Here is a 26,700-nt window from a genome sequence, read left to right on the forward strand (position 1 = left end):
GTCTGCCCAGGCCATGCCTGCACTGAATACTGCCATTGAATAGAGCCAATAGAGCCATTGAATACTGTTGCAGGAAAGTAGGTTCCCATGGTCTTAGATCTCAAGAGGACAGTCAAGAGTATCACTTGAAAAACAATGAAAGAACTGAGATTTTGGCCTACTTGTAAGGTTAGTCTGACAGTTTCTTCGATGCCAGTGGAGATATGAGGCTTTTGAGTTAGGGGTCAAGGACTTCAAATTACAACAAAAGTAGCAGCCACCATGTCAGCGTTTGTGCTGGGTCCCTGAGTCTCACTTTTCAATGGGCAATGAGAAAAGGACCAGGTGACACCAACACAAATAAGGGACTGGCCTCATGGGATAAAAGCCATGCACTTAGGAATCTGAGTATTTATAAAGGCTGTAAGCTTGCTTGAGCTTTGCTCCAGAGGGGGACATAATCATACTGAACAGCGAAGTCTGTCTGCCTTTTTCTGGGCATTCACTACGCAGAACTGGGAAAGTAACCAGAAACTCTGATTATAAAATGAGGAAAATGCAAGACTCCCGGAGAACTGTCTCCTTGTACCATTTTATCTGTGTTGTTTGAATCCTCAGTCTGCTCGATGACCATTTTTATCATTCTTCAAGCATCCGAAGTGCTCTTCAGTTACTGCCTTCTCTCTCCATGCCCACCTACCAGCCTTGGAGTGCTCTTGGGCCTTTCTTTTCACTGTCTATAAGTATCTATAGGACAGTGATGGCAAACCTTTCAGAGCTCTCAACGATACAGTCTGCTGCTGGACGTGTGCCAAAGGGTTGCACAACTGCTGCTCTAGGTCACCTCGTGTAAACCCTCAGCTCGACATAATAGCTTTGTGTTACTGCGTTTTAATTCTGTACTTTTCAGGTGAACTTGTACATTGAGCTGCTTCTATGACACTTCTTAGCTATAGACATTTCAAAATGGGAATGCAGCCAACAGAGAATAACTTACGTCTCCCAAGTGCACTGTTCTATCTGAATATATGCTAATGCCATTTGCTCCATTGCTCAGGAGGAAAATTTGGAATTAGTCTTAATTCTCTATTTCACACCCCCATAAGCCAATTTCTTAGCCATTCTTGCCTCTTCTGTCTTTAACTCAAGAACAGAATCTCTTTGTGTCTCTGTTACTAGCACCTGAGTTCAAGTCACCATCCCTTTCCACCAGAATTCCTCTAATAATCTAAGTAGCCAGGCTGGTGCAGCATACATGTGATCCCAAAATTCTGGGAGGCTGAGGCAGGAGAATCACAAGTTTGTTCCCAGAAATTTAGTGACGTACTGAGACTGTGTCTCAAAATTAAAAAATAAATTTGCAAAAGGGGTAGGGATGTATCTCACTTTAAAGGCCCTGGGTTCAATCCCTACTACTAAAATGAAACAAAGCAACAACAAAAACTTCTAACTAGTCTCCTAACTGGTGTTTATCCTTGTTGCATGTAATAATTTTTCCATATGGCAGTTAGGTAATCTTTTCAAAAAATTAAATTAATTTATATTATGTCTCAGCATTATTCTCTGTAATGTATTCTGTTGTCAGTAGAAAATTAAAGAAAGTTCTTAGCTTACTATGAAGCACCCCGTGATCTGGCCCTGTGTTCCATATCACAGGCAACAATAGAAAGGTTCTTTTTCAGTGATCCTTGATACACACACACACACACACACACACACACACACACACACACTAAGATCTTCATTGGTGTATTGAGTCCCATAGAAATGAACAGAAGTGCATGATCTGAGGTGCAATTTATAATTGCAAGCCACTAGAGCTTCCAGTGTGTGGGTATAAACTCCGGAGAGGAAAGCATCCTGGCTGTACTCACTGGAGTATCTGCCTGCCTGCATTACAGATTTATAGAGTGTACCTTTATGAGGCTTCTACTGTGAATGGCCGTTTGTCCTAGAAAGTACCATGCAGCTCTGTTGCAAAGAAACATTTAGAACTCTGTACTGACATTGTATTTTTAACTCAATCCATAATGCGTGTAATCTTAGTAGTGCTACAGCTCTGAGACTCTTGGTAATCTATCTAATATCCCTCTTTGCCATGCTTTCTCTTCTACAGAAAGCTTGGATATCTTTAATTGCTAGATCTGTCGTAGTTCACCTTTTGAGTAGAAAACATTCTACCCACTTCTTCTCAATTTTTGGCCTGACATCCTCAACCTAAAAATAAAGTTTATCCACTCATGGTTTCAGATAGTGATCCAGACTATGACTCTCCTGACAAATTCATCAAGTTTTCTTCCACTGATCAGCCAGCTGAACAGCCCTTGTCATACAGATACTAACTCCTTTCTCATTGTCTTCTGACAGGTGTTCTCAGCCTAGTGGGTGAGCCACAACCTCCCATGTTACTGGACAGCACATGATCCCCAACAGAGATGGCCTAGAGCCCCTTTCAGCTGTAAATGGTTACAGAAAAACAGAGTTAAACACCTCCTCGGCATCCATAGAGAATTAATGTGACTTATGTCTCCCAGGGGGAAATGAGGCAGGAGATTAGGGTGTGGTAAGGGGTAGTAACCTGTAAATCATGGAGATCTAGGATACAGGCAGAGAAAAACAGTTTCCAAGCCCTGCAACTGGGACCAATTAGAAAACTCTATCTTCAGTTCTTCTGGTGTGAAATCAAACTGATTTTTGGTAGGACAGCCTTGATATGATGTCAGCCTAAGGAGTATAAAATACAAAGATAACAGCCATTAAACTCGTTGCTATGTGTTCTCTCTCATCAGCCTGCTGTCACTCTGCAGAGCATAATTCTTTTCCTACCTTTAGTAAATGTAAAACCTCACTACAAAAGGTACTGTCAACACAAGCAAAAATAGACAAATGGAATTAACAAACTAACAAACGTGTGTACGCAAAAGAAACAATAGAATATAAAGACAATCCACAGAATGGGAGAAAATATTTCCCAATTATTTATCTGAAAAAGGGTTAATATCCAGAATATATAAGAAACTCACAAAACTCAACAACAAAACCACTATCCAATTAAAAATAAATCGATGATCTGGACAGACATTTCTCAAAAGGATACAACTGGCCAGCAGATATGTGAAAAATGCTCAGTATGGTTAGCTGCCAGGGAAAGGCAAATCAAAACCACAACGAGACATCAGCTCATGCCAAGTTAACAGCTATTATCAAAAGGAGAATAAATACATTCTGGAGAAGATACACAGGAAAGGAACCTCATATACTTTTGTTGAGAAAAGCCATTATAGACAACAGTATAAAGGTTCTTCAGAAAAACTAAAAATAGATCTTTCGTACAATCCAGCTAACCCAATTCCTGATATGTATTCAAATAGCCAAAGGAAATCAGCACATCAAAAAAAATAGCTGTAGGTGCATGTTTATTGCAGCACTATTTGCAATAAGCATGAAATGGAATCAGCTGCTCACCAACAGATGAATGAATAAAGAAAATGTGGTATATATACACAACGGAATGAAGAAGAATGAAACCCTGTCATCTACTGCAAAATGGGTAGAACTGGAGGACATTATGTGAAGTGAAACAAATTGGACATAGACAGACAAACATTTCACATTTCCTCCCATATAAGGAAGATAAAATGTTGATCTGAGTGTGGAATAGAGATTAGTAGAGTTTGGGAAGAAAGGCAAGAAGGGGAGGTAGAGGAAGATTGAAAAACCAGCACCTAAACACTGATAGATTGATGGGTGACATTCCAATGTCCCATAGCACAGTGTGTGACTCTAGTTTCTAATAGTCTATCATACATCTGATGAACTCAAAGAGAAGAGCTCAATGGCTTCAAACATAATGTAATGATAACGGGATGGAAATTCTAATTGTTCAGGTTTGATCTAGACATGTACATATTTACTGTATTCTATAAAATATCACATTTTGCCCCATAAATATATATAATTATCACACATTCATTAAAACTTACAAAAATAAATTCCCTATGGTATAATTCTAATATCTTTGCCAAAAAACAAATAATCTTACATGAGTATGTTTTGAGAACATTCAATGACTTTCCACTTACGAAGTCTTTATAATTGTGATCGAAATGTAAAATAATAAAAAGAAATTTTCATTATTTGACAATTTTTAGTCCATCATTGTGTTGCCTTGAGAAAAACTTTTAATAGCCCACTGCTGCAATTTTTAATCAGGAAAACATACTACTAAAATAAATATCCCATTTTCAAATCAACAGGAGATCATGTAACAACGTGAAATCCCTGGGTCTTTTCATAAATCTAGTTTTATACAAAGCAGTAATGATGAGATGCATGATAAAACAAAACCGTGTCTTCTAAATTGGGTTATTAATGTCAATAAGAATCTCTTTAGGAAATAATGAAAATAGTTCTTATAGAAACAACACTAAGGTACACAAATTAATAGGTAGTTGAATTGCATACATGAAATGCTATCTCAACTCATACACGATTATCAGGTGAACCCAATGAGTTTTTCCTACTACTTTATTCCTTGTATCACCCCAATGAAACATAATGAAGAAAAGAAAACTTGAAATTGGCCATGGTGCAAGTATTTACACACACAATCTGGCAAACACTAGAATTGAAGGTCTTCTCCGATCTCATACTTTCTGCGATCCCCTACCGAGAAAGAACTGGCAGAGAACAAGCACAGCAAGGATCTCAGCCCACAGATGGTTCCACAAGCCCTTCCTCTTACTACTATAAAAAGTGCTCACATTCTGGGGACCCCGGAGGTAAGGACACGGGAATGAAGCTTTAGAAAGGTCCCAGTTTGACAGGTATCTTATGGTGGAATGCAGCTAGAAAAGTCAGACACCAGGAACGGAACCGTTGTCTCAGCACAGGCAAAGGGGGAGAGAGAGAGGGAGAGGGGGGAGTGAGACAAAGGAGAGCAAGAGAACTAAGCCGTGAGAGAGACTGAGGAAAGGAAGGAAGCTAGGGAGGAAGAAGAAGGACGGAAAGAAAACAAAGCCCGTTGTTTTCTCAAAAACTGCCCATTTCTCACTTATATACCCTAGAACCTGACAGTTTAGTAAGCCCGTAAAACTCCTTTAGCTGTAGAGATGCATGATTAAATTGCATTCCTGTTAATTAAAATAAAAGATAGTTTTAAGTGAAAATAGAAAGCAAATTCTCTCTATTTGAAAGTGCGCTGGTGCACACATTTGAATATTACACTCCATAAAGAGCCTATTGTGCTAATAGTAAAGCAGTAAACACTGCATTACCTCTGATGTGTCTTTCCATCCATTCACACACAAACACTATAATTCATTATGAAGAGCCTCCTCCATGCACCTGCTGGCCAGAGAATCAGAACAAGATTTAGTGCATACAGAACAAAAAAACAGATCTAAATATTTATTATTATGTTCAAATTATAGCACCATGTAAATGTGGGGCAGAGTACATCTGTCACTTTGTATTTCTTCTGTCTTTGCCAGGGCTGGAGAGCATTCCTCTCTCTACCTTTCTACATTTGCATTTGTGAAAAGGTACTGCAGCGCTTTCATAGGTTGATCTCATACCTTTTTAATAAGCTTATAGCAGAAAGAAAATAATTTAGCCTTAGGAAGCAGCTAGTGCAAATGTTACTTTAAAAATGTATTTCCATAGTTGGATGACTTTGGGAAGTTAGGAACTGAATCTGAAAAGTTCTTATCTTTCAAGTGAGTCATGAATTTTACCTCCCAAGGTTATCCTGGAAATGACACACTTAGCAGAGTCCATGTATGCAGATCGCCACGCGCTCTACCTAATACTCCACTTTTATTTCTTCTGAAAAGTGAGGGTGCAGTTCTTAATTTCTTAGGATTAGAAAATAATGGCTCCTCTTCAATCACAAAAGCATCCAGATAATTAGTTCAAAAGGATTAATTTAATTTTAATCTTATTTGTTATTCATTAAAGAGCTGGTTATTCTAAAAATAAAGTACTAAAAAAATACTGTAAACGAAAATACGCCCACCCCCACACACACCCAAACTGCCTTTTAAATTTCCTTTCAGTGTAGTTTAATCACTCTTTTTCTGCCTTTTATATTCACACAGGAAAATAAATCCAGAATCCTTTTGAATAGAACAGCTCTGAAAAACATTTAGAGTTCACAGTCCCTGATTAGTGACCTCAGTACTAACGCACAAGGAAAGAAACAGTTATGTGTTGTACATCATTCCTACACATACGCTCCTCCTTAGGTGCTGTATCAGTGTTTAAATTCTACCCGCAAAGACCCATGGGAATAATAACTGCACAGGTAGTAATACAAGGGCTACACAGGTTGTACTTACTCCCATGCCCTTTCCTTGGGGATTTTAAGTGTTTTCCACTTATTATTACACGTCGTCTTAGAAGAAGCGAAACAGGTTTAGCGACAGGATTGCCCAAACACCAACGTGGACACTGATGAATGAGACAAAGAGGTTCAACAGAATTGAGGCTTCTTTCCTGACACTTCTTTCTTCTTATTAGCCGCGAGAGGTAACTGGGCATTAGACTTTAGGGTTACTTTACTCAGCATGTACATTAAAAAAAAAAATGGCAATATTCTGCCCCGCAGTCTCAAGCTTTTGCTTGAGTACAGCCTGAATAGAGAAAAATGAAGACTTTCTATTTTAGCCACCATTTCCAGTTGTTTAAAGATTTCTATATTCATGCCTTTGCAAATGAGAATACCACTACCTTTTCATTAGCACGTTTCATTTTTCAGCATGCAAACATTTCATAGCTGAGAACTATGCCTAGTGTGTATATTCGTAGGACCCAATGGTTTTAGGGAGGCTGCGATTTCTAACAAGTACATCTAGAAATTAAGGTATTCTTAGTACCTTGTAGAGAGTTCAGTTATTTTTCTAATTAATTTCTTTGTTATAGCAGTGTGAGCAGGTCTGCCTTCTGCCATATGGCAGTGTGTTTACACACACATGCATCCACAATAGTAAATGCTAAAGAACTCCAGTTTAGGCTTTGAAAATATGACTGCAATCTGCAAATTGCCTTGAAGCAATGCAGTAACCTAAATCACATGTTTCAAAACCCATCTTTCCCTCATTTAATATCTTTTCCATTCCTAGAACTGAAAGCATATTCAGCCACAAATATTTAGGAAAAGTGGGATAAGATTAAGACTGGAATTTGGCTAAATTAATGTGAAACTAAGTAAAAGAACCCAAAGGAATAAGATTTGAAAAATTGCACCAGTTAGTTACTAAACTAGAAAGCCCGGGTCTAGATTCACATTCTCTAAAATTCCTGTTTCAGCAAAGTCAGTTCATAGTGCAGAGTCCTGCTCATACCAGTCTTGAAGATATTCATTCCTGCTTTCTTGTGGGAGTTGCTCAGTGTCTCTAAGCTTAACGAAGGCAAACAACGTGGGTTTTTGGCTTTAGTACCTGGAGCCAAATGCTGAATCCAATATTACCACTAATTACAATGAACTTTAGAGAATGGCAGTAATTTACTTAATAGTTTACCAAATGCACTATTTTCAATGTTTTTAATTAAAACAAAAAGAAATGTCTATCTCAATGGCTTTTACACAATGTTAATCACTAAAAACTACTTTAACTGAAATCTTTTGTGAGATTTTTTTCCTACTTGCGTTCAGCTCTGCTAAATGCTACAAATTAAGGCATAATTTGCTAGATCAGTTGCTTGTTAAAAATCTAACATTACTTTTTGTAATCTGGGGCCTAGGGAAAAGACTGACTATATACAGAAGTCATTTGGAAAAAAGTATATTAAAAGCCAGTTGACAAGCCTGAAGAAAGAGAAAGTGACAAAAAAAGAGAATATCTAGCACAGATGTCCTCTTAATTTGGAAATATGAATAAATTATGATTTTAGAAGCTGGCATTCAAAGATAGCCAAGACTACTATTAACCTTGGACTTCTTAAATTTTAAATGATGGAAGCACAGAGTTTATTTGGTGATAGATTATCCTAACAATATTCTGAAAGTTGGCTAAGAAGTATTTGTCATTTAAAAATTTACATCTGAAAGAGGCAGATGTCTTTAAAGTGTCTTAGACGTGACCAATAGTATTTTCTTTTGGGTAATTAGCCTTAATTTCACAATATGAAATATGTGTACATATGCACATAGATACACATCAATGTGTGTAAAGGGGGAGCTTTTTCTCTAACATATTATTTGTTTTATCAGTCTATTATAGGCTGAATTGTACCTTGCCTCAGAAAAATCTTGAACTAATCTTTGGTACCTATTAATGTAGCCTTACCTGAAAATCAAGTCTTTGGATAATCAAGTGAAGATGAAGTCTCCACATTGGGCTCTATTTCCCTAATCGATGCCCTTAATAGAAGATGGAAAAGGATATGAGAAAACAGAGCAAGTAGCATGTGACAAGAGCGAGTAAAGACAGTGACAGCAGCTATAAACCATGAGGTGCTAAGGACTGACTGATCACCACCAGTAGAAGCCGAGGAGAGACAAGAAAGGGTTCTGCCGAGTCTCAGAGGGAGCACAGCCCTGCTGACACTGTGATTTCAGACTTTTAGCTTCTAAAATTATTAGCAAATAAATTTCTGTTGTTTTAAGACAACAGGCTTTTGTAGTTTTTATGGCAGCCCTAGGAAAACACACTATCTCACTGGCGTTGAATAAATATTTCTTGGGAACTTTTTATAAGCTAGAGATTGTGCTAGCTGGCAGTGTTACAATATCGAGTTATTTGTAGGATGACTGTGTTTTCTGGAGGGGAAACAATGAGATAAAACATTATCTGGGGCAGTACAGGAGTTGTAGGAGCACTGATGTGGGGCTCCTAAAAGAGGACCCCGCAGTTCCACTGAAGTCAAAAGTGACTCCCGGCCGAAGTCTGGAAGGCGAGTCAGTTACCAGGGAGAACCTCCGGGACAGGAGCTGAAAAGCAAGACAGAGGCTTTGACAGTCAAGGCATTAATGTATTGGAGGGATGGCACTGCCCAGAGACAAAGGCACATATTGTGAAGACATCTGTTAGCCACGGATATTAAGGAGCTGCGGATATTATTCTATGGGAAAGGAGGAAATGTTTAGGATTTTAAACTGTGGTTTGATGTGAATTGATTTGGATGGAGGAAAACCATGAAGCTTATAGCACAGAAAATGGATCAAAAAGTGAAAAAGACTGGACAGGACAGGGGCAGTCTGCACATTAGAAAAGGTAGTGGACTTCAGCAAACATTCTGATTTGCATTTGTCCATTATTTCAAGTCCCCATGCGCTTGCACGTCTAATTTTACATGAAATTTCCACCACACTCCAGAGCTAAGTAGATCAGAGATTACTTCCCACTCTACTTAGTCAAGAACTGTAAAATAAAGCAATTTATCCAGAAGCACACAGCGGGCTGACAATGAAAATGGGACTGCCAATGTGTCCTCCTCACTTCCTGCCACGTGTACGCTCCATTATACAGGAATGCACATTACCCACTAATTAAAATTTCAGTGCCATCAGGAGGAAGGCATCACTGCGCAAAGCCAGGATGGTACACTGGAATGACTTCAAGCCTGAACAGCTGGAGCAGTCTGGGGGGACTCTGGGCTCTACCTCAAGGACACATGTGCACAGTGCCCCCAAGTGGAGAACAATGCCTCACCTTAGCTGCTGGGCCCAGAAGGAAGACAACTGTTCCCCTCAGCCAAAATTAGGGCAGGGAGGAAGGGAAAAGAATAATCTTATCATGTAACTACCCCCAAACATTTTACTGTAAAATATACGCACTTCATTAGCTGGTACATCAAAAATCACTAGGTAAAAAGGACAGTGAATAGGGACCTCTCTAGCTCATCCCACCGTTCTAATCCTAATCAGACACTTTTTATGTTCACGTGTTTGTTCCCAAATGGGAAGATTTGGGACTACAAATTTATTCACTTTCTTTGAAAATGGACAGTTGGAAGGAATTTCTGAGCCCAAGATCTCTTCGTGAAGTGAATTTATAAATGCATGAGAACACACACACATACTCCACCCACAAGGAAAAAGTTAAGAATACATTAAGGTCTCACAATACATGGGGACTGGGGAAGGCAAAAAGAAAGAGGTAAATCTCTTTCCTCTTCCTTTTGGTAAGCTTCCTATGGGTACTTTCAATCCTTCTCAAGTTCATGGGGGTGGTGAGAACGGTCTGTAGTCACTTTTCTTTAGGGAAGTCCTTTGAAAAACCTAGTCATCAAAAATAAAAGGCATAGTTTAGGCTAAAGCTACCCTAAGCCTTTTCGTTGCTATGCTTCTTATATAAGTTGAAGAAGTCCAAACTAGAAGGCCAAGATTTTGTGTGTTAGTCTAGGAAGAAAGGTCTAAGAAACAAGTTTCTCAGCAGTAAATTCTAGACTCAACTACGGTGGCAAAGAAAACCTAAAAAGAGCTTATCTGGTCTTTGCTCATGGAGATAAGAAACTACATGCACTTTTGGGACCAGCCCCAATTCATCACAGGCTATTAATTTACCCACAATGTCCCCTCAGGCATGTTTCCATGGTGACCTAATAAAAGATGGATGGTAAATGATTTAGGGATATGGGATGGAGCCCATCTCTCCCTCAGAGGTTTTCCTCCCCATATCAGTTGTAAAGCTCTTCTACAGGTGCTCATTAATTGGAGAAAAGCAGTGGAAGCCAGCAATGCGCAGTTAAGACTCTGGTATGTTGAAAATACTCTGATATCTGCTGGACAGAGAGAAAACTGGAGAGGTAAATATCTCACTGAAAATAACAAGCCATGTAGTGGAAAACTGGGCTCCTTCTCCAAGTGTTCAGCCTCAAAAATCAGGGCCACTATGGCCTGGGTCTTCCTTAATGAAAGAGAGTGAAAAGCATTATGTCACCACTTTCACAGACACAGCCGGACAAGTCTTACCTATTCAGGACAGGCTGGCTTCTAGGGCCAGCATGGGGAACAGCCCTGTATGGAAAGCATTGTCATTTGGATGAGAAGTCCTAGACCTCAACAGTTATGATGATAAATGATCCCCCGGTACTCTTTCAAAGGTGAGGAAACATTAACCTTGTGTTGCAGCTAAACTTCATTATATAGTATTTCTCCTTCTACATCTGCCCTCTCTGCCCCTAGCATGGACCAGTGGACATTACATACTGTTTTCTTTCCAGCTTCTACTTTCACAACATTATTGTTGCTTTTAAAGTAGATTAAATCTATCATACCATTTTAAATATATCATACCATTTCAACAAGGTGAGTTTGGGGTAGGTGTTTCCTCGTTAATAGTGTTTTTTATTTTTTGCAAGACTTAGAGAAAAGGCATAGAAAACACCACTGGAGTTTGTTCCACAGTCTTTGTTCATTCACTAAACAAACAGTTATGGAATCCTTAATAATTCTGTTTCCAAGAAGATAACAATGAGGTAGGAGGTATAGCTCCTACTTCAAGGGGCCCAGTCCAGCAGAGACAAATGCACGAAGAAGTAAGAGGAACTGTAACAGAGATCATGCCTGGGGCACAGTGGAAAAAAACAGGTGAAAGGAATTTGAATCTTCCTGACAAAATGGAGACTGCAACATGCAAGCTGAGCAGAGACCCTTAAAAAATAAATTACCAAATATTTATGGGGCCCAGAAATCTTACTGTGACAAGACTTTTCAAGAAAATTTATAAACCAAGTCATACTACAATCACATGCCAGGAAGGCATTATGAAGAGGGGTAAGGTAGTCAGTTAGGAAAAACCGTCTCCACAGGACAGGGAAGTGGTACTATGTGCACAGACAGAATCAAGGTGTGCGGGTAGGAGGATCAGCCCCTCTAAGAGACAACTAAATGACTATCAGATAGGTAAATGAAACAGGCTGAAATGGGGTGGCTAGAATGGGATCAGACTGTGGTGGCGTTTAAACATCAGACTCAACTTGCCACAGATCTTCGGGTAGGTGAGATACATTAACTCCGGGCAGGGGTTGGATTAGATGAGTCTGTGATCTATGGACCATTTATCGCTAGACTGCAGTGATTCCTACGTACTGAGATTCCAGGAGCAATGACTCAGGAAAAATGACTCAGCAATCCAAGTATATGAAGATGAAAGACAGGAAAGTTGGGTAGTGGAAAGGGCCCAGAAATCAAATATGTCTATGCTGTGACCCCTGCGAGCGATACAGACTAAAAAATACATTGAGTGTCTGTGTTAGTCCATTCAGGCTTCTATACCAAAACACCACTGATTGGGTAATTTATAAATAATAGGAATTTATTTGTCACAGCTCTGGAGGTGTAGAAGTCCAAAATCAAGGCACTAGCAGGCTGCATGACTGGTGAGGGGCTTCTTGTTACATCCTCATATGGCGGAAGGCAGAAATACAAGGAGGGCCCACACCAGTTTCCTTCAGCTCTTTTGTAGGGCAATCATTTATCCATGAAGGCAAAGACTATACGACTTAGTCACTTTCCCAAAAGGCTCTGTCTCTTAATACCACCACAGGTGCAATTAAGTCTCATCATGAATTTTGGAGCAGACCAAAATTCAAACCAAAAGCAGCATCCATTTTTCTCACTGTAAAGTTGGGATAATAATAGCACTTATCTCATAGGTTAAAAGAACAAAATGAGGCAGTCTTCCTAAAGCACTCTGCAATCCCCATACATTGTGAGTATTTGAGAAATAGTAGCTATTTTTATTGTGGTAGTAATTTTGGTGTCTTCCAAATGCAGAGCAAGGGTTTAGAGTAGTTTATCTGAATGGAAGAGCTGCTGATAGAAAATAGGGATACAAATTCACTTTGTACATAGACAGCCCATGGCATCAGAATGGGGTGGAGAGGCCAGGTAGGTGGCAAGAGACGTCAGGATGAACTCAGATTTCACCTAGTGTCAGGTTGTGAGAACCTATGAGAGCACCAAGTACACCCAATTCCCATCCGGAAGTGCCATTAGTTGCATAAAAATATTGAAACACCGTTTTTGCCTCTGAAGGTTAGACTCAGAATTGATCAAATTTGGTGCATGTCTAAATAAAGCTTTGAAAGGAAGGAAAGTCATGAAGGAATGAAATGCAAGAGTTTTGAGGTTAAAGTATTACCAGGTTCTCTAATTTATTCTAGACTAGGATGCCACACATCATTTATGCAAAATTTCATAATAGTCAGGCTTGCATTGTGGAGGGTTTTTAGAATATAGGAAAAAAATGAATCTAACTGTTCCACTTTCTCTTCATAAATAATTTAATTTCTTTAGTTTAGGGAGATTTCATAGGTAATTGTATTGAGAACAAGAGAAATAAATCTCCACTATTTTATTTTGCCAGTCAATAGTCAAACTTCCCTCTGGACCTCAGCTCTGAGAAGGTCATAATTCACTTATCCCTTTAACAGCACAACTCTGAATAACTACTATAAAAATCTAAAATTAGTGTGTGCAAGTGCTGCAAAGACCAAGGGGAACAGACCATCGCCTGAGAGCATTTTTCTCAAATAAATGGACATATTTATTAAATTGTAATTTATAGAATAAATTATACAATAAAGCAGAATGTAAAAGTTGTAATAATTAATATTTCCTTATATAAATTTGCATATTGTTCTATATTAGAACCACAGTGAAGTTGTGCACAACTAACACCTGCACACAGAATTACTGTGAAGGTGGTGGTAACAGCGTTCCCTGGAGCAGGTGTGAGCTCCTGGAAGACTTCACTGCCACAGACAGCATTATCATACACGGAACGATTTCCCAAAAAGACAGGTAACTCTCACTACATTTCTTAACCACATCGTACAACAATCTTGCCTCAGTATACTTGGTGGTGGATGCACTTTTAAAAATTTTCAGAGTGTATTTAAGACCAGGAATGTTTTTTTTTTTTAAAGGGTGTATGTGATTGCACAATAGAGCTCTAGTTCCATCATCTTCATGAAGAGGATTTCCACCTACACGAGGGACGCAAGCGAGAGAAAGACTCCTTGGGCCAATCCTGGCTCTGCCTGCTATAACCGCTACCCCTGGTCTCTGACAACCACAGGCAGCTCCACGAGCCTCCAAAGCATCCCCTTTGGCAGTGGAACCCCTTGTGCATAGGAGTCAATGGAAGAGAGAAAGAAAAACAGAGGGTGTGCTTTGACTGGGCTGAAAATAAAGGACCTCAGGTGGTGGGTACTATTTGTATTAAAACTACTTGTATCTGTTTCTGACATTAAAGAAGACTTTTTGATTTTTTTTTTTTTGAGACAGGGTCTTATTGTGTAGTTCAGGCAGGCCTGGAACTCATTAGGTACCATAAGATAGCCTCAAACTCACACCAATTCTCCTGCCTCAGCCTCCCAAGTGCTGGGATTACAGATGTGAGCTTTTGGGATTTAGGTCCACATACTTAGTTCAAGGGATTTCTTAAGAAGATCTCTTAAAATACAGTTTATTTATACTCACTCTAAAAACCTTTGTTATTCAGACTTACTTTTTTGACACTACTTTTAAAAGAGAAAAAGGAAATCAATAATGTATTTAATAAAGAAAAGTAGTAACTTGCCTGGCCTCCACATAAAAAGATTGTTATGATTTTAATATGCTCTAATTTTTATGTACTCAATTTAATGTACTTGTAAGAGTAAATGGAGATTTTGCTAAATTTCTTCTTTATAACTTTTTTTTATTAAAATAAGAATGCATGTTTAAAATGACCCACCCCAAAAAAAGAAACAAAAGAAAAGAAAATCTAAGCCAGAGATTCTTAACCTGAGTCCACTGCCAGGGACTCAAAGGTAGGCTACAGGGATCTAGAATTTGTATGCAAAATTAAAGAATTAAATTAGTCCATTTTTTTCTGCCTTAATAAAACAGAAACGTGGCACAGTAGTGTCCAGAATGATTTTCTGACACAAAGGTTAAGTGAAATAGGGACTTGAGAATGACACTAAACGTATTAGAAGATGAACTGGAACACAGCAGTAAATCAAGGTTTTGTGATTTGCCTTACAAAGGTAAGGTTAAAAACACACAAAAACCTTCCCAGTCAAATTACCACTGAATGTGGAGTCTGAAAGGGAGCACCTGATGACAAATCAACCCTTAAAGCCCAGTGTTTGTCGGGCACTGGTTGTGAGGGAGATTGTTACTGTGCCCATTCAAAACGCGTTAGCTTCCTACAGACATGGTTCCACGTGGGTACACAACCACACAAACTTAGCTAGAATCATTATTTTACTTGCCATTTCCCAGTGGTTTTTGCCCTCCTATTAAAAAGACCATGCACAAACTAATATGCTCTTAAACCAAAGTGTGAGTAGTTAGTATAATTTGTAGCTATTGAATCTTTTCTATAAAACAAAGAGCAAGGGAACTCTGGAATCTTTCCATCTATAAGTAAATTGGAAGCAAGTCCAGTGGGCGTGGAGCCTGAAGGTAGTTTGCCAAGGTGCCTTCCAAATGAAATTCTGTTCTTACAGAGTTTATGTCATGTTTTTTACCCAAGAAGAAACATTCAGAGGCACACTGCCACAGACAATTAAATAACGTACAACTTTTCTATCCCTCAACCTAATTAGCCTTGTTCTCTTTTGGGGTGGATACTTCATGACCATCATCTGCCTACTTAGGCAGCAAGGGAATCAATATTTGTTCTCTATGTCTGCTAATAAAGCAATGGGCCAACTTTCTCCTCATGAGCCACCCCAAACCCAGGGGCTTATTGAAAGAAAGAGCTGCAACTCAAAATTACAATCACAACATATCTACCCTCTCCCAAATGCCGAGTTACTACTCCTTAGTTATAACACTTAAAGGCAATCATAGATCAGCAAAAATAACTTACAGTACTCCACATGAAAATCTAACTGAGGGAAATCACCAGTGTACAAGGAGACTTCACAAACTTTCAGAAATTTAATGACTGCTAACACATCAAAAGGAATTCTTTTTATTTTATTCCAAAGTCACTGATCCTGAATTTAAATTTCAGGTATTTTAATTGAGGTTGTTGACTGATTCCAAAGTGATTTTCATTCATCTAACTATTTCTTTTCACAAAGACATTTATATTTTAAACTGGAGCAACTAGAATAAGCACAAATTCAATGCTAGGATAGAATAATAAGAAGGACTTTTAGTGACTACTTCTTACGATGACTCTATGACTGAATAGTGTTTTACCTGGAGAAAACCAAAGCTCAGAGAAATTCAGCAAAGTTCCAAAGTTCCTATTCCTAAAAAACAGCAGGTAAGTGATTGTAAGCCAGGCTGTCAACTTGTCAGTCATCACATCATGACAGTGGATGATATTATTCAATGTAGGCCAATAGCCAGAACAAATGGAGAAAGACCTTTAAAATGCATCCAACACAACAGACATACCAGTCTGAGAGGGGAAGACATAAACTGGAGTAGCTTTCTTTCATATAATTTTAAAAAACGCAAGCTACACAAGGCTTAGCCACCGTGGATACATGGCTTTGCATTCGTGCTGGTGTCACTTCCAACACAGCTAGCAAGAGGAGAAAGAGAGAACTACATGGGCCTCTGCAGAGGTAGTGACACATCAGATCTGCTTGTATTTCTTCAGCTACATTTCAGGCATATGGTCATACATGAGTGAGCTTGCGAAATATGTTTTAGACATCAGCTCTGAAAGAAAGTAGGACATGGTCTGGGTAATGAAAGTAGAGCCTCTCCCACATTGACTTAGAAAATTTGAAAAGAGTAGGTCTAAGATTGGTGGAAATGAGTAGAGATTTGTTATGTAAAAACACTGCAGCTCTGTATAGTAGTTCAGAATCCAAGCTATGGAATTAAGTAGTGTAGTATCAAAGCCTAAGTCACTGATTTCTGTGCGGCATTAGTTTGACCCTTTCAATATGTTAGTTTTCTCATTAGTGATTGAACACGGAGAAGCTGTTTCATGGGGTTGACCATAGGACTTAATGAGGTACAACTATAGCAGAGAGTGATTGCCTGATAATATGCATTTGTTCCTTCTTCCCTTTAAACGAGAGACCACCCTAGGTTTGGCATGCACAGGGCTCCCTGGATGGAGACTGCATATTCCCAGCCCTCCTTGTAAACTGAGTGGCCATGTCAGGAAATTATGGACAAGGAGATATGAACACAGTGCAGGCCATATCCTCACGGGTAAGCTGTTTACTCTCTATTTTCCCCGTTATCTCAGATGTCCCTTTTCTGAGGGGAGGAACATGAACGAGGCACGATGAGCTAATGTCAGTGCTACCAAGAAGGGCACACATAGAAGGACAGTAAAGCGATACCATAGAAAGTCACAGACTGCTGTGCCCACTCCCTACACCATCTTCCATTTTAGGCTTTTCTGTGCAAAATAGTCTACGTGAAGCAGTCAGATTTTCAGCCTTTGTTAAAGCACCTTACTACAGACCCAGCTATCACAACACCCACAGTACCTGTAACACTTCCTGGGATGTGGCAAATGCTTAGTAAAATAATAACTATAGATATTTCATACGAATCATACACCTAGAGTCCATTTCCCAATTGCTTGGCAAGGAAAGCTGACTTAAGATGATAGGAGGTAACAAGATTAAAAGAGGGATTTGAGTGGACAGGGTCAGATAACTTTGACAGGTAATGTGACTGGGGTAAAAGTAAGTAAGTTTCTGCACCGTAAGATTTCTTAGTGCTAAATCTGCTAATGCCAATGCTGCTTTTCAAGGGAAAGAGTAGGCAGAGTTTTTGAAACTTATTAGACCATTTTTTTCAAGGTGCACAGTGATTAAAATCACCTTCTGTCATATTTTGGGGAAATATTTCACTAGAAAATGAATTTCAAAAATTCTCAGAGAATAAAGTTAATAATTGGGATGAGCACACTACACTTAACTATGTGGCACTTGAATACATAAAAATATGAATTCATTTTTATTATAATTAAAAGCTGTGCTTCTGCATTCTTCATGCCATGTTCATAATATGAATGCTGGGGGTCACTAGCTATGACAATTTCTGAGTTAACTATGACTCTCCAAGTCAAGCAACCTATCTCCTAGGTAACTACAGAAGTAAAGAATCAGATGAAGAAAGAAAAGGGAAGCCAGGGGGGTGAGCTTTTATCATATATTGATGAAGAACATTTATGAGATGTTATTATATTTTTCTATCCAAACATTTCTAGCAGATGAATTAATAAGCACATGTTTGAAAAATATGCTGAGAAAGTAAAACCAACAGCAATAAAACCAATGAAAAGAAACCCTAAGTCACTTGTTGCTAACGTGTCATGCTGACCTCACGATCTTTTATGAATAAGAAATTTGTGGGAGATAGCCTCATATTATTATAGATCTCTGTTAGAGGTATTCTGTTGGCTGGTTCCACAGATTACATTAAGTCCATGGTGTCTAGCTAGAATTCTGTTTTCAAGAGATAAAACAAACCCTATCTAGAGCACAAATACAAAATATGGTCCCGTTAATTGTGACAAACTATCCAGGCAGAGGAGCATGCATTAGCTGTGCTCTCTACTATTGTTTTCATAAGAATTTGAAGAAAGTAGGAATCTAAAGATCCTTACTTAATATTTTGAGTTTGTTTCCTTGAACCAGCTGTTAGCAGGGAATCACAAAAGATTGTTTTCTGACAGGCACTTATAAGGAGCACATTAACAGCTGAAGAAAGGTGAGCCAATTAAACCACTTACTCATGCCTAATCGAGTTCTGTGTAGCCCAAGCACCTGGATTGGCGTAAACATTTACTTTTTGCTGCATGACATTTAATTATCTCATCAGGTGGTGGAGAGCTCCACCAGGAGGGCCGTTCTCCTTGGCCTCACACTTCTTTTAATTGGAAACATGGTTTAGTGCTGGGTCTTCCTCAGCCCCATTCTCTTTGTGGTATCTTCCCAGCATATCACTATAACAAATCCCACCAGATCAGTCGTACTCTTTAACTTGGCTGGCTTTCAGTATGTATTACAGACTCAAAGACTTACAATGCTTCCTGGGCATTATTTTCTAGGTGTCAAAGGGAACAAGGCAACCTTAGGTCGGACGAATCACACATCTAGATTGAAAAGGTAGCAGATGGCCCTAAAACACAAGCTTCCCTCAGCCCTGGCAAGGGAGTGGCTGATGAGCAAACTACTCCTACTAGGATTGTTTGGTAAAGTAGTAAACTGGTCAATTTAAAAGGGCAACAGGATATGCTGGATGAATTGATACAATCTCTCTGAACAGTAAAGCTAAAAGAAACATAAAAGGCAGCATTAGAAGAGACTTTAAATTATCTTGAGCAATTGGTTTATTTAATAGATAAGGGGATATTGCAGAGAGGTTGATTCAGTCAGCTGATCAGATAAATTAGTTAAGAATGAAATTAGAATGTAGACCTCATGCTTGGTATTGATAGAGGGGAAGAAAACTAACTCAGTAGCTACACAGCCTTGACTCCTGGCTTCACTACTAATTCTTGAGGGAATTTGAGCAATTTATTTGCTTTTTCTATTGGTTGGCTCAGTGGTAAAACAAGGGTAAGGAGGTATTCACCCCATGGTTGTGATGATTCAATAAACTTGCATGTGTAAAGTACTTCACAAGGTGACGGGCAAAATGTAAGTCCTACGTAAGTGTTAGTGGTTTCTGTTTTTTCCTCTGTCCCTGAGTTTAGCAAATACTACCATGTCCAGCACTAGAAACAGACATTTGTCACATCACAATAGATACTTAAAACCAAAGATGATATGAGTGAGGCTACTGTGCCATGAAACCAGCACAGAGACGAACTACCTTCAGCCCTGGGGATATCTATGCGCTCGCAGAAAAGAACAACAAGCAGAAAATTCCAATAGCCTATTGCTCTGTGTTGTTCTTCTGCTCCATGGTTCTCCGAAGTTGGATGGGGTCAAACACAGCTTCCCTGCCTGACAAAGTAGATAAGGTGTGTGCAACACCTTACAGTTTCTTCTGCTAGACCTTTTACCTATGGGTGGCCACCAACACAAGGCTAACTGTACCCATTTACAACTAGGGTGGCTATGGGAAAAGAAAGGAACCTAGATTTTTTTAATTTTAGTTCTATTCCATTCGCAGGTGCTAGAAGCTTGATAATATTTATCATTTGCCAATGTCATGGGTGTCAGGAACAGAGTTGTTTCTGTAGAGCCTTTTGAGATGCATGAACAAGAAGAGTGTCAGAAGTTGCACTCTTCCTGATATGCTGATCCGGGAGCTGTTTCATCCTGTCCATTCCTGCCCATCTCTACTTCCGGGGTAGGCCTGCCCATTTGAAAGTATGTGGCTGTAGGAGAGAGATGTTGCTGAGACAGATTTGTGATGACTCATGGGAAAATAAAATGTTATTTTCAAATGGTCCCGTTTTCTGGACCTTCTCTGGCTTCTCTTTCAGCCAAGTCTGGTGACTCAGGCTGGGCCTACGCACAATGAAACAAAGATGAGGCAGTGCTTGGGCCATGTCAGTCCTTCCTGGCTCAACTATATGGAACCACTCTAACAAGCTCAAGTGAGTCGGAATGGTAAACTCTTGGGGTTATTTGATTGGAGATTGTGTCTGTACGACATAGTCTTGGATAGCAACAACAACTGCTATGACCGAGTGCTTAGTGTGTGCCAAAACTTTTGACTGTTAGCTTCCAAAATATGTTTTAATCCCCACTGGTAGAAAATAGTGCACTTCTAGATCATGAAGCGGGAAACATACTTACACATGTGGACAACTATAAATTTTATGATACCATATTTCAATTTATTGTAATGTACCCAAACATTTTCTGCATTCTAAAATGACTGTTTTGACCTATTAGATTAATTTCATGACTGACAAGTGGAATGCAATGGATAGTTAAGAACCACTGCCTTAGAGAAATGTATGCCTCATAATAACCTTTCAAGGAAAGATATATGTATTGACTTCACACAGCACAGAGAATAGAGACTATTTAATAAAGGAAATAGATTAGAACAACTTGGAATAGATGAATGTCAAATAAGGAGCAGTGAGGTAGTCAAGATATTCACGATAGCAAGGAACAGCTACCACTGGGAAAACTGGAAGGGTCAGGGGAAAAGGTGGTGATATCAGAACCCAGATGCTTGACCACCTGGTAGGGAATGGCCAGGAAAGATAGGAATAAAAGAAAACAGGACAGAGCTGGGCATGGTGGCACATGCTTATCATCTCAGCACCCGGGAAGCTGAGGCAGGAGAACAGGTGTGATTCAAGGTCAGCCTGGGCTAGATGGTGAGTTCAAGGCCAGACCGAATTACAGAGTAAGACTCTATCTCAAAAAAAAAGTGGGACCACAAAGGCACAGAAGAAGGGCTGTTTGGGAAGTGGAACCCCTGGGAAGAGGGCAGTCGCAATTGCAGACACCTCTCAGAAATGAAACGGAGGGGCGGGAGGGAATGTGCACACGTGGTTTTTCCCTCCCTCCCCCTTCCTACCTTTGCCTTCCAATGATTAAATCTTACTAGCAGCCACTCATTATGAATGTAGTTTTCAGGGATCAACTCCCAGAAACAGAGATGAACAGGGGACACTATCTGAGAGATCATAGGCAAATAACTAAAGAGCCAGAGGTAGCATTCTGGGAGTATGGCCACCCAGGACCTGAATGATTCCCATGCTTGATCTAAGGCTCCACAATTGAAGTCCTAAAGTTCTTCATATTTTTTGAACAAATAAACAGGCATTTTCATTGGGCCCACAATGAATGTACTTGTTCTAGGGCATAACATTGTTATTTCAGTTATATAGAGGAGAATATAGTAGCTCAGAGACTTTAAATAGCTTAAGGTGGTTTTCACCAAAGTGGATAAAGTGAATTTTGAAACAAGCCTGGCCTGCGATCACCTGGCGGCATGCGCGCGAGCTCCCGGCCTGCACGACAACAGACCCAGGAAGGCCCCAAAGACCCCGGAGGGGGTTTCTTCAGCTGCCTGCCTGCCTGCAATCACCCGGCAGCATGCGCGCGAGCTCCCGGCCTGTGCGACAACAGACCCAGGAAGGAAGGTAGCAGCGCGGGCCCCCTTGAAACACCCACAAGACCCCCCCCCCCGTTCTCAAAACTCCTGATCCAGCCAGTCCTTAGACCAACTCTGCAGAGGCATAGGTTCCCATGAAGGGTAGTTTTCTGAGCTCCCAACTTTGAACATCTTTAAAGAAAGGGCTGGGGAAACCTGTAATAGAACTGAGTGGAGTTCAACCCTGAGGGTAAGGAAACTAAAATTAGGCCTTGTAGATTGTGTTCAGTCTCAGTTGTGAGGAACAGCCATTGGCTAGCTAAGACCAGGGGATTGGGTTCCCCATATGACTGTGCATGTGGTATAATATGAGATCAGAGATAGCCTGAAAGAGGGCCTTCAAATTCTTTTTCTTTCCCTCTCTCTTTTCTCTTTTTTCCTCATTCCACCCTGAAATTTCTTTCTTTTTTCTGTCCTCTCTCTCCAACTCAGTCTCTTGCTCCACCATATTCTCCCTCATCTCCCTTTCTATTCCAGCTCCTGAATAACTCAGATTTCTTCTTTTATTATTTTTTGTTTTTAGGAGGGGTTTCTCTTTATGTTCTTTTCTCCAGTCATTTTACCTCACTCATGGCTCTGTACCTTCAAGGGAAGGCAAGCGCCTGTTACTGTTAAGGGGATATATTCCTGTCCTTATTCCTGCACTCTCTCTATCCCCCCTGAAGTTAATAGCTTTGTAAAGATAGTAAGGTAATTCTACAACCTCTGGATTCACTTCAAACCTGCTCTAATTCTTTCACTTATCTAATCCTCTTGTTCTAAGTCGAACCCCCCATCCTAAATGGTAAAGATGCCATATTGAAAAGCATATTCACTGCAAACATACTATGAGCTGCTTCTTGAAATTAATCTAATTCACATGAGTTAAAGGTGATACATTAATGACTACCATAAGTGGTCAGTTGGCAAGCTGTGCCTGATCCTATTGGGCTGCTGAATGTATCAATTGGGACAAAGAGTGGTGATTGATTTAAAGAGTTGTTTTCTCTGATATTATGAAAACGAGAATGTCTATGAGTCATTAGAAACTCAAAAGCTAAAACGCAACTATATTAGGAAGATTTAAGTAATACCCAGAAATTAAAGAAGGACAACCCAACAATAAAAATAAAAATGAGAAAACACTTAAGCAAGACACAAAAACAAATATCCAGTTCACCAATAGCAAATAGTAGGACAAATGAGGATGAAAAGTCTGATAGTGAACCAACAGGACTCCCTGGACCCATAGCACAGGAGGTAACAAAATTGATCAATCAGGCTCTAGAAAAATTCAAATCAGAAATAATTTCCCAGCTAGCCAGAGAGATGATGAGCAAAATAGAAGTCATGATTCGAGACTCTAGAGCAGAAACTGAGAAAAAAATAGATGAGCTCAAGACTGTGATAGAAGCCATGAAGACTCAGCATAAGAAAGACATGGAAACAATGAATGCCCAACAGAGGAAAGAAATGGAATCCATAAAACAGATTCAAACAGATATCCAGGAGATTAAAAACTCTATTGAAAGTGTACGAAACAGAATAAAAGATTGCGAAGATAGAATTTCAGATATAGAAGATAGGATAGCAGTCAGTGACCGTGAAAAAAGAGGTCTATTAAAAACAGTAAGGGATCATGAGAAATCAATCCAACAACTCCTAGACGATACAAAGAAAAATAACATAAGACTGATAGGAATTCATGAAAAAACAGGAGAAAACACAAATGATATAAAAAAGCTCTTCACAGAATTAATGACAGAAAACTTCCCAAACAGAAGGGAAGAATTAGACATACAGATAAGTGAGGCATATAGAACCCCAACTAGCCACGATCAAAAAAAATCTACACCTAGACATATAATAATCAAGATTCCAGAAATCCAACAGAAAAACAAAATACTACAAGCAGTAAGAGAAAAGAAACAAATCACATGCAAAGGGAAGCCCATTAGAATCACAGCAGACTTTTCAACACAAACCCTTAGGTCAAGGAGAGCCTGGAGTGAGGTATTCCAAGTCCTAAAAGAAAAGAATCTCCAACCTAGACTTTTGTATCCTGCAAAACTCTCTTTCAAAATAGATGGGGAAATAAAATACTTCCACGACAAAGAGCACCTGAGAAATTTCATGAACACCAAACCAGCACTGCAAGGAATTCTAAACAATATCCTAGAAAAGGACAACGAAATTCACAATAACATGAGGCCCAACAGACCAAATCAAATAGGCAAGGCAAGAAACTAAAAGGAGATGGGAGAAAAAGTAAAAAGAGTCAACAAATGGACAAAAACATGACAAGAATAAGTCAAAATATATCAGTTGTAACCATCAATGTTAATGGCCTCAATTCACCAATCAAGAGAAACAGATTGGCAGAATGGATTAAGAAGCAAAATCCAACAATATGTTGTATACAAGAAACACACCTAGTGCAAAAGGAAGTCCATAGACTGAAAGTGAAAGGATGGAAAACAATTCTCCATGCGTCAGGAGTCCAGAAAAAAGCAGGGGTAGCAATCTTATTCTCAGATAAAGTAAATTTCAAACCAAAACTCATTAAGAGAGACAAAGAAGGACACTACATCCTTGTAAAGGGAACAATTCAAGAGGAAGAGCTGACAATCATAAACATATATGCACCAAATATAAATGCCCCCAACTATATAAAACAAATATTAAGTAACATGAAAAACCAAATAAGCACTAATACAATTGTAGTGGGGGATTTAAATACCCCACTATCACAAATTGACAGATCTACTAGGCAGAAAATCAACAATGAAATAATAGAACTGAACCAAGCTTTGGAACACATGGACTTAATAGATGTTTATAGAGTATTCCACCCCCAAAAACCAGAATATACATTCTTTTCGGCTGCACATGGATCATTCTCCAAAATAGACCACATACTGGCTCACAAAACAGGTCTAAATAAATGCAAAAAAATTGAAGTCATCCCCTGTTTATTATCAGATCATAGTGCAATCAAACTAGACATCAATAGCACAAGAAACTATAGAAACTTCACAAGCACATGGAAACTGAACAACACTCTCCTAAACAATCAATGGATTACAGAGGAAATTAAAGAAGAAATTAGACAGTTTTTACAAATAAATGAGAATGCCAATACAACATACAGGAATCTTTGGGACACAATGAAAGCAGTTCTACGTGGAAAATTCATAACATTGAATGCCCACACTAGGAAAACAGAGCGGGCTCAAATAAACAACTTAACGATGAAACTTAGACTCCTAGAAAAACAAGAGCAAGAAAAACCCAAAGCTCGAACAAGAGAGGAAATTATAAAGATCCGAGCAGAAATCAATGCAATTGAAATTAAGAAAACGATACAAAAAATAAATGAAACAAAGAGCTGGTTTTTTGAAAGAATAAATAAAATTGACAAACCCTTAGCTAATCTTATCAAAAAAAGGAAAGAAAAGGCTCAGATCCATGCAATTAGGAATGAAAAAGGCGAAGTCACAACAGATCCGAAAGAAATCCAGAGGATCATGAACACCTACTTTGAGAACCTGTACTCTAATAAAATGGAAAACACAGAAGAAATGGACAGATTTCTAGATACTTATGAATTACCAAAGTTGAACGAAGAAGATAAAAACATTTTAAACACCCCAATCACAATCAGTGAAATTGAAAATGTAATTAAAAACTTACCAACAAAGAAAAGCCCAGGCCCTGATGGATTCACTGCTGAATTTTACAAGACATTTAGAGAAGAACTACTACCATTACTCTTCAAACTTTTCAATGAAATTGAAAGAGAAGCTATACTTCCAAATTCATTCCTGGAAGCAAGTATCACTCTGATTCCCAAACCAGAGAAAGATACAACCAAAAAGGAGAACTACAGACCAATCTCCTTAATGAATATAGATGCAAAAATCCTTAATAAGATACTAGCAAACAGAATACAGAGGATTATTAAGAAGATCATCCATCATGACCAAGTCGGATTTATTCCAGAGATGCAAGGGTGGTTCAACATACGAAAGTCAGTGAATGTAATACATTATATTAACAAAGTCAAGGACAAAAACCATATGATCCTCTCAATAGATGCAGAAAAAGCATTTGATAAAATTCAACACCCATTCATGATAAAAACCCTGCAAAAAATTGGAATAGATGGTCTATACCTCAATTTAATAAAGGCTATTTATGAAAAACCATCAGCCAACATCATATTGAATGGCCAAAAACTGAAAACCTTCATGTTAAAATCAGGAACAAGACAAGGATGCCCACTATCGCCACTTCTCTTCAATATAGTTCTGGAAACATTAGCCACAGCAATTAGACAAGAGAAAGAAATTAAAGCAATAAAGATAGGAAAGGAAGAAGTTAAACTATCATTATTTGCTGATGATATGATACTCTACATTGAAGATCCAAAAAACTCCACCAAAAAACTTCTAGACTTAATTGACAGATTCAGTAAAGTATCTGGATACAAGGTGAATACCCAAAAATCAATAGCCTTTCTATACACAAATAACAGACAGACAGAAAGAGAAATAAGGGAAAAAATTCCTTTTACAATAGCATCCAAAAAAATGAAGTATCTAGGAATCAATCTAACAAAAGAAACAAAAGATCTCTACACTGAAAACTACAGCACTCTGAAAAAAGAAATCGAAGAGGATATAAAAAAATGGAAAGATATCCCCTGCTCCTGGGTAGGAAGAATCAACATAGTGAAAATG

At 38.9% G+C, this 26,700-nt stretch overlaps 1 protein-coding gene and 1 long non-coding RNA gene across 8 annotated transcripts in view; one reads left to right on the forward strand and one right to left on the reverse strand.

Moving 5' to 3' along the window:
* The window catches only part of Nrg1 (neuregulin 1), a 1,021,078-nt gene that overhangs the window by 550,131 nt on the left and 444,247 nt on the right, over positions 1–26,700 (reverse strand). The window lies entirely within an intron of this gene.
* Positions 11,434–14,322, forward strand: LOC104848391. The gene is made up of 3 exons (XR_776397.1): positions 11,434–11,512; positions 13,577–13,729; positions 13,855–14,322. It is a non-coding gene; the product is annotated as an uncharacterized LOC104848391 (long non-coding RNA).

The sequence above is a fragment of the Fukomys damarensis genome, unplaced genomic scaffold, assembly GCF_012274545.1.
Source record: "Fukomys damarensis isolate Sample0158 unplaced genomic scaffold, DMR_v1.0_HiC HiC_scaffold_18, whole genome shotgun sequence".
Classification (NCBI taxonomy): Eukaryota; Metazoa; Chordata; class Mammalia; order Rodentia; family Bathyergidae; genus Fukomys; species Fukomys damarensis.